Source organism: Cydia pomonella, chromosome 17 (assembly GCF_033807575.1).
Source record: "Cydia pomonella isolate Wapato2018A chromosome 17, ilCydPomo1, whole genome shotgun sequence".
Taxonomy (NCBI): domain Eukaryota; kingdom Metazoa; phylum Arthropoda; class Insecta; order Lepidoptera; family Tortricidae; genus Cydia; species Cydia pomonella.
In genome coordinates this window covers 1,779,251-1,789,480 of record NC_084719.1, presented here as the reverse complement: position 1 = coordinate 1,789,480, position 10,230 = coordinate 1,779,251, and the positions used below count along the sequence as shown (strand labels likewise).

Genomic DNA, 10,230 nt, shown 5'->3' with positions numbered 1-10,230 from the left:
GTATGAAACCATTCGAGCGGAAAATCTGCCGTTCGCTGCAGCGCGATATGCTTATTAAACAAAATAGTCCAGTTACCCTTAATTAAATGTAATTATCATAGGTTAGTGTCTTTGTTCAGCAGAGACGGCCTTATCGACTGGGCGGAACTCGCCGCTCGGCTTCACTCGGGCGCGCTCGGCCGTCTCCGCTGCCCTTCGTTCACTAGGAATTTAAGGGCTGCGTTAGGAAAAGTCCCACGCACATTATATAACCCAAAAAATGATGAATGTGTTTTTTTAAAGCTAGCATTTAAAAGAAACGGCTAATTTTTATTGAATTGAGTATACTAGCAATTCCCTTTGCCGACAACCCTTTGGGTTACGCGGTCTCGGCACATGGTCTGGCGCGACGCAGGCGCGCTCGGCGGGGCGCGGGGCCGTTCCCGGGCCGCCCCGCCTCAGTGGCAGGCTGCAGTGGAAGCGCGCGTGTCGGCTGCGTCACTTCCCGCGGTCGCTCATTTTGCAAGTCGCCGCATTTTGCAGCCGACGCGGCCTGCCCCGCGGGCGCCCCGGCCCGGCGGCCGCGCCTCGCGCTTCGATCGCATGTGCCCGCGCTAACATGCCCGTGTGTTCGATTGTTTACCTTAGCACTAGTTGATAGCCGAGGCTCTGGCATGCTCATGTGAGTACCAGTTGTCAACGCACGCGGCCGCACGTCTGAACCCTGCATTGCGTCGTGCCAATGCGTGCTGATATTTACTAACCCGTGTGCCAGATTGTGATGCGTTTTGTGGATTGTCGGCAGTCGGACTGTGGTCGGCGATTCGTGGTCTGTTCGCCGGGGTCTGGATCGGTGTCGCGCGGCAGCCGCGCGGTTGGCGCGCGTCGTGGCGGCATGCGGTAGCGCGAGCGCGCGGCCGAGCGGCGGGTCGGGTCCTGTGCGCTGTCGGCTATGTGCCCCCCTTGCGCTACACTGTGAGTACACACTACCCAACTAACCTCAACAACTCATTATTGGTATCCAACACATGTTTGGGCCACTTGTCTACTTCTAAAGCACCAAACCACAATGATAACAATAAAATAATATTATCATAACCCGATTTACGGGCAACACATATTTCCCAGTGGCACTTACTGTCAAAAATATTCAACGGCATTTCACATATCAACATCTTAGTCCATAACAGTTCACTCTATTACAAAACCATTGCCTTACCTTAAACACCTTATAAACAAAACGTAAGGTCAGGCGTGGTAACAAAAACATCGGAGCTAGGGAAACAACAAACTAAAAGTATCCGCCAGCCTAGATTACTTTTCCAAACATATATGTATCTCTATATGTACAGTTCGCGTACAAAAGTATATTTTACAGTCTAATTAATCGACATATATAAAATAAATAAAAATAAATAAATAAATATTATGGGACATTATTACACAAATTAACTAAATCCCACAGTAAGCTCAATAAGGCTTGTGTTGAGGGTACTTAGACAACGATATATATAATATATAAATATTTATAATTACTTAAATACATAGAAAACACCCATGACTCAGGAACAAATATCCATGCTCATCACACGAATAAATGCCCTTACCAGGATTTGAACCCGGGACCGTCGGCTTCATAGGCAGGGTCACTACCCACTAGGCCAAACCGGTTGTCTTTATATATATAGAGATTATGTGGCTTTCCATTCCCAGGGTCCTTTTAAGCTTCATGTGTGATAAGGACTTTTTAATTAGATGTTTTGTTGGAATTTCAGATGGAAAGGACCTTATTGCACTTGAAGCATAAAGACTCTTCTATGATGAAAAGCTACATAATTATATATCTTTTTGTTAAGCTATTAGAGAATGGTAGATGCACTTGACACATAGTCTATCCGCTTTTTTTCATGTTCTCTCGACCACAGGATTATTCAATACTGGAAACGAAAGTATAGTCAGATGCACAGACACCTAAACCCATGGGGAGGGGGATGTCACTTTACTGCAGCTAACTGTATTCAATGATATCCTATACTTATTACAGACTACCTAGACTTTGATAATAAGCCAAGCAACCGATACTAAGTTGTTAAAAAAATTATAAGTTTCATTCGTCTTTTGACCATATGCTGGTCCCAAATCCGGGTCTGGTCCGGGTTACCGAAAATTGTTGAACAGTTGAGTTCACAACCATATGTGCAAGCCGACGTTCCAAAATATATTTACACGCCTCTAACACACTGGCAATAAGGTCTTCGGTTTCGGTTTAAAGATTCTTCATTCTCATAAGAATTTGTAGGTACAATTCACTTAAAATGAGAACTTTACAATATACATTTTATTAACATATTCCATGTCACAAAAGGAGCGATAGACACTGATTATTTGTTATTATTTATTATATATATTATATTTATTATGGTGTTTGTTATTATTTTGCCGGTAAGTATGTTTAAGTGTTTGTATTAGGGGGTAGGTTTGTGGACACCAGTGCGCGCAATACTCGTACATAGATCGCTGATGAGAAGACACACGGCCCGATTCGAAGAATGAAATACGGTAACGATAAGTTCTGGTTTAGATAAGTTCTCACCTTGCACAAAGTAAAAAAGAAGTTAAGGAACTGGTTTGCTTCCCTCTCATATAACGACACGGAAGATATTATGCGAATTTAAAGCTTTGATAGTGGGTATAACTCACATACACACACACACACACACATATACACACAAATACACTACACACATAGGTCAATTGTATCGTTAGCATAGAATAAGTACTCCTTTTCATTTTCTTTTTTGTCTTTTGTTCCTGTATTTACACTAGCTCTCAACCTTATAATGTAAAATGTAATTTACTTTAACCAACCTAATAATGTAAAATGTAATTTAATTTAACTTCTTATAATTTGTTATACATCCTAGTATATAATTGGGTAAAATGTTTATGTAGAACCGGCTCGGTGGATCCCAAGATACAGGCTCAGCCTAGTTTGGGACACACAGGACAGCATTTGTGCAACTATTAGTATGTATTATTTCATGATAATAAATTATTCTTATTCTTAAAAAAAAATCTTATTCTTAGATATCGTTTGTATGTCATATAATTCACAGAAGCAGCTCGATTCGGGCAACCCATGTCATTTTGACGTTAGAAATATCGTAGATAGATCTTGTTGGGATCACAACGGAATCGAAACAAACGTCAATTTTGACATGTCGTTTAGCTATCGATATTTTAAAGATCTTTCCAAGATCTTAAACGTGTCTTAATCAGTCTTCGATTCGGGCCGATAGAATGGGCGCCACTATATATTTTTGGAATGTTGGGTTGTAAGTTGTAAAGATGATTGTGAACTTGACCAAATTAAAATTACAATATTATTCTAAGTAAATAAAAGATGGGCGTGGGTCAAAATTATTTTCGTTGTATTTTTAATGAAAACTCTATGGCTTAAAAATTTGCCTTTAAATAAAAAAGTCCAGTGCTGCGTGTCTTTCTAGCTGTAGATTACATTTTACATCAGAAAAATTAAAACTAAATTTCATCGCATCTACTCCGTCATATTTTTTTGCGACAAAAAATAAGACAAAGAATATAAATTTTGGCCCGCGCACTGAAATGAGAAAGAAAATTTAAAAATGTCATCAATATTCCAGTCTGTGACAATTACAAAATACGCCAATCATTTTACAAATGTATTCCCAGAAGGACCTTTTTGAGAAGCTTCTACTTGAATATTATTAGAGTACAAGTATCAGGCGATCTAGATTAGATATGGATCTGATCTGTAGGTGTCAAAAGTGATATTTTTGGTTGAAAATATATTGAATTTACAATAATACATACCTACAGATTTCTAAGTTATTCTAGACGTGACTCAAGAGATTATTGCACGAAAGCATTTGCGATCTAAATATATCTACAAAACAGTTTAATTTCGTGAGATGTATTTAATTATTCATAAAAAATGTTTAGTAATTCATAAGTTAATTGATAAACTTATCAATCTTGTGTAGGCTGCAGGGTTAAGATGGTCGGCTCTTTGTCATTTGTCACCATACCTGTCACGTTCTAACTAGTATGTAAGTGCGAAAGTGACGGGCATAGTAACAGGCGACAAAAATGGAGCCATGATGACACCGCAGGTTACCTTTAAAAAAATCCAGTTAAAAAAAGGTCCATAAATGTTGGAATTTCGAGATCTGAAACTTGAATTTAACTATGAACTTAACAAGAGCATTTTGTTACTAATAACATCTATAAATAAATCAGTCAATGCCTATTTTTTAATGAAAAAAAAAAATTGCAATGGAGTCGGCTAATATTTAAATTTCATTCTTTGTTTACCTTTTATGAACAAAGTATCGATGTTCCCACATTGGCTAGCCGTTAGCGATCGTTATTCCGCCCTCCACAAGACTTACACATTTTTATCACAACATTTTATACGGGCAAACTTTAAATTATGCTTACTCAGCAGAAATGTTGAAAAATGCAGCGCAAATGCAAGCCACAGCGTTGCTCGTGAAAGCTAAAAGCTAAAAAACTAATTCAGGACGTACAAAAGTGCGTGGTGCGGAGCGGTCGTAGACTACCACTTGCAGATACAGCGTTACGAACAAACTCCCTTATAAATAACTGACAAATAAATAAATTACCTATTAGATAATGTTACACAAATTTAGCCCTACAGTAAGCTGAAGAAGGCTTGCGTTGTGGGTACTCGAGGTTCTCTGCCTTTTCGCCGAAAATTGTATTGCCGAATTTCACTTGCCAACCAACTTTTCGCAGAAGTTTCATTTGGGCGAATTTCATTTCCCAACTTTACATAATCCAACCTAGAACGCAATTTTCGTTGCGTTAACGGTTGCCTAATAATTATTTTGTAAAAGTTATTCGGCCGAATGAAACGTCAGTGAAAAATTGGTTGGCAAGTGAAATTCGGCAAATCAATTTTTGGGCGAAAAGGCAGGATACCGTACTCGGGCAACGATATATATTATATATAAATGCATAGAAAACACCCATGACACAGGAACAAATATTTGTGCTCATCACACAAATAAATGCCCTTACCGGGAATCGGGAGTTTCATAGGCAGGGAGTTTCACCTACTAGGCCAGAAAAGGCATTGTCATCAATGTTGCAGTTAATTCAAAATAAGGGTTTGCACAAATACATACCCTAAATTCACCTTTTAGTACATAACTTCGCCTTCACTAGTATTAAATCATAGTTGTACACTATAAACTGTATCATGAAATTTATTATCGTATTCAATATAATTAATAAAATTATAGGATTTGGAATAATATGCTAATTTGAACGTGCACTGAAATCAAACCGATATTTGGATGATACTGGAATCATAATAATTAGCTATAACGGTTAACTCAAAGTTGGTTGGCTAACCATAGCACGCGCAAGTGGCCCTCAGTAATTTACATTCTGCGTTATTTTATACTATGTTTTATAATAACTAGCTTCCGCCTTGACTTCGTCTCCGTAAACTAATTATTTCCATATATTATTTCCATAGTAACTTATAAAACTACCCTCTATAAAACTATCCCATGTCCTTTTCCCCACGACACTCTCTCCTTATAGGGGCATTCCACGGGCTGTCTCATACGGACGCATTTTATTTCCTGTGTTGTGACTTTTTTTTAAGCCGGCGATTATTTTTCTGTACATACTTTTGACCATTAGTCACCGAAAAGGAAACTCAAATACAAAAATTTGCGTTTGTATGAAACAGCGGTAGACAATTTCATGGAATGCTCCTATATTCCTTTTCCAGGTTTCATCTAAAACATTTCTACCGCGTAAATAGGTAACAGACAGACAGAATTATTGTAATATTAGGACCGGTAACTCATTATTTTGGCTTTAAAGATAATATTATTTCGTGTAAATGAAATTTCAGCCTTATTGAAATTCGAGACTCAAAGTTTCTAATATAGGTATTTGAAATGTATAAACTTGGACGCCACTAAAAGCGCCAAGTCTTACTAAAATTATTTGTGAACAGCGAGTACTCTAGTATTATTATATGAATTATCTAGCAGGGAGGAGATCTATGAGAGTACAGAGCACGGCTGAGGGTGTAAAGGCATACCTATATCCTATATTATACAATATGTTGAAGTAGAAAAACCGGGGTAGTAATGCGTGGAAAATTGTATATTTTTAACAATTGCCAAAAATTAATTTGACTTATATTATACTAGTATTTTGATAGTACAATAAAACTATAAAAATTGTCAAAATTTGGATTACGGGTATTTATTCTCAGAATCTATCTGTTTAAAAACCGGGCAAGTGCAAGTCGGACTCGTGCACGAAGGGTTCCGTACCATTATTTATAAAAACGGCAAAAAATTATGTTTGTTGTATGGGAGCCCCCCTTAAATATTTATTTTATTCTGTTTTTAGTATTTGTTGTTATAGCACTGTGGCAATGTGTCCCATAGGCAGTTAATCGACAAACTATATAAGGAAACCATCGGGGCCCTATGTCACGCTGCCGCAGTGACGCACATAGCGAACAAGAGTGCGGGGAGGCGCCGGTTGGCTGGCTGGAACAAGCACGTGAGCGAGGCTCACAGGTACGCGAAGCTTAAATTTGCAATCTGGGAGTGGCACGGGAAACCACAAACAGGCTCGGTTTTCTCCGAAATGATAGACGCTCGTAAAGTTTTTAAAGGAAGGCTAAAGTGGTGTCAGAACCACCAGGACCAAATTAAAATGGACCGGTTGGCGTCTCATCACGCTAGCGGTGACTTTGCGAGCTTCTGGAAAGCTACAAACAAACTAAACCCTAACAGCAGCGTACCTGTGAGTGTCGATGGTATTTCCAATCCCAGGGAAATAGCAGACTTGTTCAAGCGCAAATTTACAGTTAGTTCTCCCTTGGGTCCTGCGTGTAGGGCTGACGGTGCTGGGTCGCAGAAAGGTGAGTTGTCTGTTTTTATCTATGCTAAAGATATTTGTAAAGTGATTAAAAACATGACAAAAGGGAAGTCACCTGGACGCGACGGTTTATGCATCGAACACCTGAGGCACGCGGGCCCTCATCTACCGCGTGTGCTGTCTCTGCTGTTCAACCTGTGCCTGAGCCACTCTTATCTGCCGCCTGAGTTGTTGGAGACTCTGGTGGTGCCCATTATTAAAAACCGGACAGGTGATGCATCGGATGGGTCAAATTACAGGCCTATCTCCCTGGCTACAGTTGTGGCCAAGGTGTTTGACAGTGTGATTAACTCATATTTGAGAACCTATGTCAAACTTCACGACAATCAGTTCGGATTTCGACCTGGGCTGTCTACAGAAACTGCAATCCTTAGCTTAAAGCACACTGTCAAATACTACACAGATAGAAAGACGCCTATATACGCCTGTTTTTTGGACCTGTCTAAGGCATTCGATCTCGTCTCTTACGACATCTTATGGAAGAAATTACAGAAGTCAAGGCTACCATCAGAGTTCATTCACCTTCTTAGGTACTGGTATCTTAATCAAGAAAACCGTGTGAGATGGGCTGGTGAGGTTACGGAAACATATAGGCTCGAATGTGGCGTACGACAAGGTGGGTTAAGCTCACCAATATTATTCAACCTGTATGTGGACGCGCTGATTGAGCAGCTTAGCAGCACTCATGTCGGCTGCCATGTTGATGGCGTATGTCTAAACAGCATCAGTTACGCAGACGACATGGTGCTGCTGGCGCCCTCGGTCGGCGCTCTCCGCAAGCTTGTAGCCATATGCGAGTCCTATGCCTCGTCACACGGTTTGATTTACAATGGTAAAAAGAGCGAGGTAATGGTCTTTAAAGCCGGGAACAAATGCCCCTCGCATGTGCCCCCAGTTCGACTCAACGGGACCGGTCTCGTAAGAGTCAATAGGTTTAAATACTTAGGGCATATTGTTACCGACGACTTAAAGGACGATGAGGATATAGAGAGAGAACGGAGAGCGTTGTGTGTAAGGGCGAACATGCTGGCCCGAAGGTTTGCTAGATGTTCAAAGGGGTAAAAGTAACTTTGTTTAAGGCGTTTTGTTCATCTTTTTACACAGGTAGCCTTTGGGTCAGCTATACCCAAAAATCGTATAATGCTCTGCGAGTGGTGTACAACAATGCCTTCAGGGTGCTGGTTGGGCTGCCTAGGTTCTGCAGCGCCTCCGCCATGTTTGCGGAGGCTCGAACCGACGGCTTCGCAGCAATTATACGCAAGAAAGCGGCCTCCTTACTACGTAGAACCAGGGATAGCACAAACAGCATTCTGAAGATGATTGCTGATCACGTTTGTTGTCCCATAATGATAAGTTTAATTAAATTAATTAAGTCTAATATAACTTTTAAGTATTAACATTAGTTTTTAAGTCTTATCTTATGTAATACTAACAAAAAATGGGATCACTGTTATCTTGAAATAAAGAATTGATTGATTGATTGATTGATAGCGGCAACAGAAATACATCATCTGTGGAAATTTCAACTGTCTAGCTATCACGGTTCATGAGATACAGTCTAGTGACAGACGGACGGACGGACGGACGGACAGCGAATTCTCAGTAATAGGGTCCCGTTTGACCCTTTGGGTACGGAACCCTAAAAAGAAATACGTACGACAAATCAAACAACCACGACAAGCTCCAAGTAAGTTTTCTTTCAAGATGTTACGTAACCATTTGCTAAAATAAAGAGTACAATCAATATTCATAAATATTATATTTCTAGTATGTATGTGTCTTTACATTTATGTACTACTACATACACTATGTAGTTTATAAGTATATTAGTTTGCTTTTCTTTTAAATTCATTGTTTTTTTTTCTCTCTCTGCACCAATTGCAAATGTCTCTATTTTGCCATATGGTTGACTGGTAGAGAATGCCATTTGGCATTAAGTCCGGCATTTGTACATTGATATTTTGTCCAATAAAGTTCAAATAAATAAATGTCCGATTAAAAATGGCGCCTTTTCACATGCATTTTGTACGGTCTGTCACAAAACTGACACCAAAATTGTACATGAGGAATTTGAAATTTCTCTCTTTTTTAAATAATGTTCTCATGATTTTCAGTCTAAGTAACCCAAAAGTTAGTAGGTTTTACCAAAAACTTATTTAAATTGCAGTCTCATTTCCATTCAGATAAAGAAGCAAGTTTACGTTGAGCAAATACCCTCTGCATAGTTCAAATTGTTCAAGTACCTATGAGCACCTACTCATATACCTATATTATGTATAAATCGTAACTTTTTTTAATGATGTTTACTTAGTTGAGTATTTTTGAGCCTGTTCCAATATATGTTTATATAATAGACTAAATAAACATAATGTTCTTTAACTTTAAATTTAATAGTCTACATAAGTTATGTATGACAAGTGCGATCACAAAAAATTAGTAGGTATGACAATTACATTTCACGCAATACTAAATGTATACTTTACATACATTGAATATAGCACAGAGAATTATCCCAATGTACATTCACAAAAAAAAAATCCCCAACCCAAGAATCCAAGTAAAGTCTTTTTGTTTTCAGATTAGAAACAATAAAACCAGGCTAAGTGCTAGTCGGACTCGTGCACGAAGGGTCCCGTACAATAACGCAAAAAACGGCAAAAAACACCTTTGTTGTATGGGAGTCGCACTTAAATATTTCTATTATTTTGTTTTTAGTATTTGTTATTATAGCGGCAACAGAAATACATCATCTGTGAAAATGTCAGCTGTCTAGTTATCGCGGTTCATGAGATACAGCCTCGTGACAGACAGACAGACGGACAGTAGGGTCTTGTTTTTACCCTTTGGGTACGGAGCCCTAAAAAGTACCTAATTACTTTTCTTACTTATGTAACCGTAATATAAAATATCACATTCATTTTCCTAAATCTCTCCGAAAATATCTTACTTACAAGAATATCTTTCGAGTTCATTGAGTTTTTCGTACATGAAAATAGGTACGCATTACCATGCCTTTTCAATACCTTGTTCAGGATGTAGGCGTCTTTGTATCTGGAAAGGGAATTTATTTCGTAAATTGTAGATTTGGCTACATTTCTATGTACGCTGAAAAAAATGTTTGCATTACAGTAACGAAATATTTTGTTACTACTTAAACTGACCTAGTCAGTTTGTACTTGTAACAGTCGGTTTTCAACAAAATTGATAGAAATTAATTTATTTTTAACTTAATTTCAGTTGTTTTTTATTAATGCGTGCTTCCGGCTAAAAAAA

At 38.7% G+C, this 10,230-nt stretch overlaps 1 protein-coding gene across 1 annotated transcript in view; it reads left to right on the top strand.

The window, feature by feature from the left end:
• The first annotated feature begins 472 nt into the window (after positions 1 to 472).
• The window catches only part of LOC133526927 (acetylcholine receptor subunit alpha-like 1), a 488,080-nt gene continuing 478,322 nt past the window's right edge, over positions 473 to 10,230 (top strand). The window contains exon 1 of the mRNA XM_061863787.1: positions 473 to 954. The gene's annotated coding sequence lies outside the window, so the exon portion shown is untranslated. The remainder of the gene's footprint in view (positions 955 to 10,230) is intronic.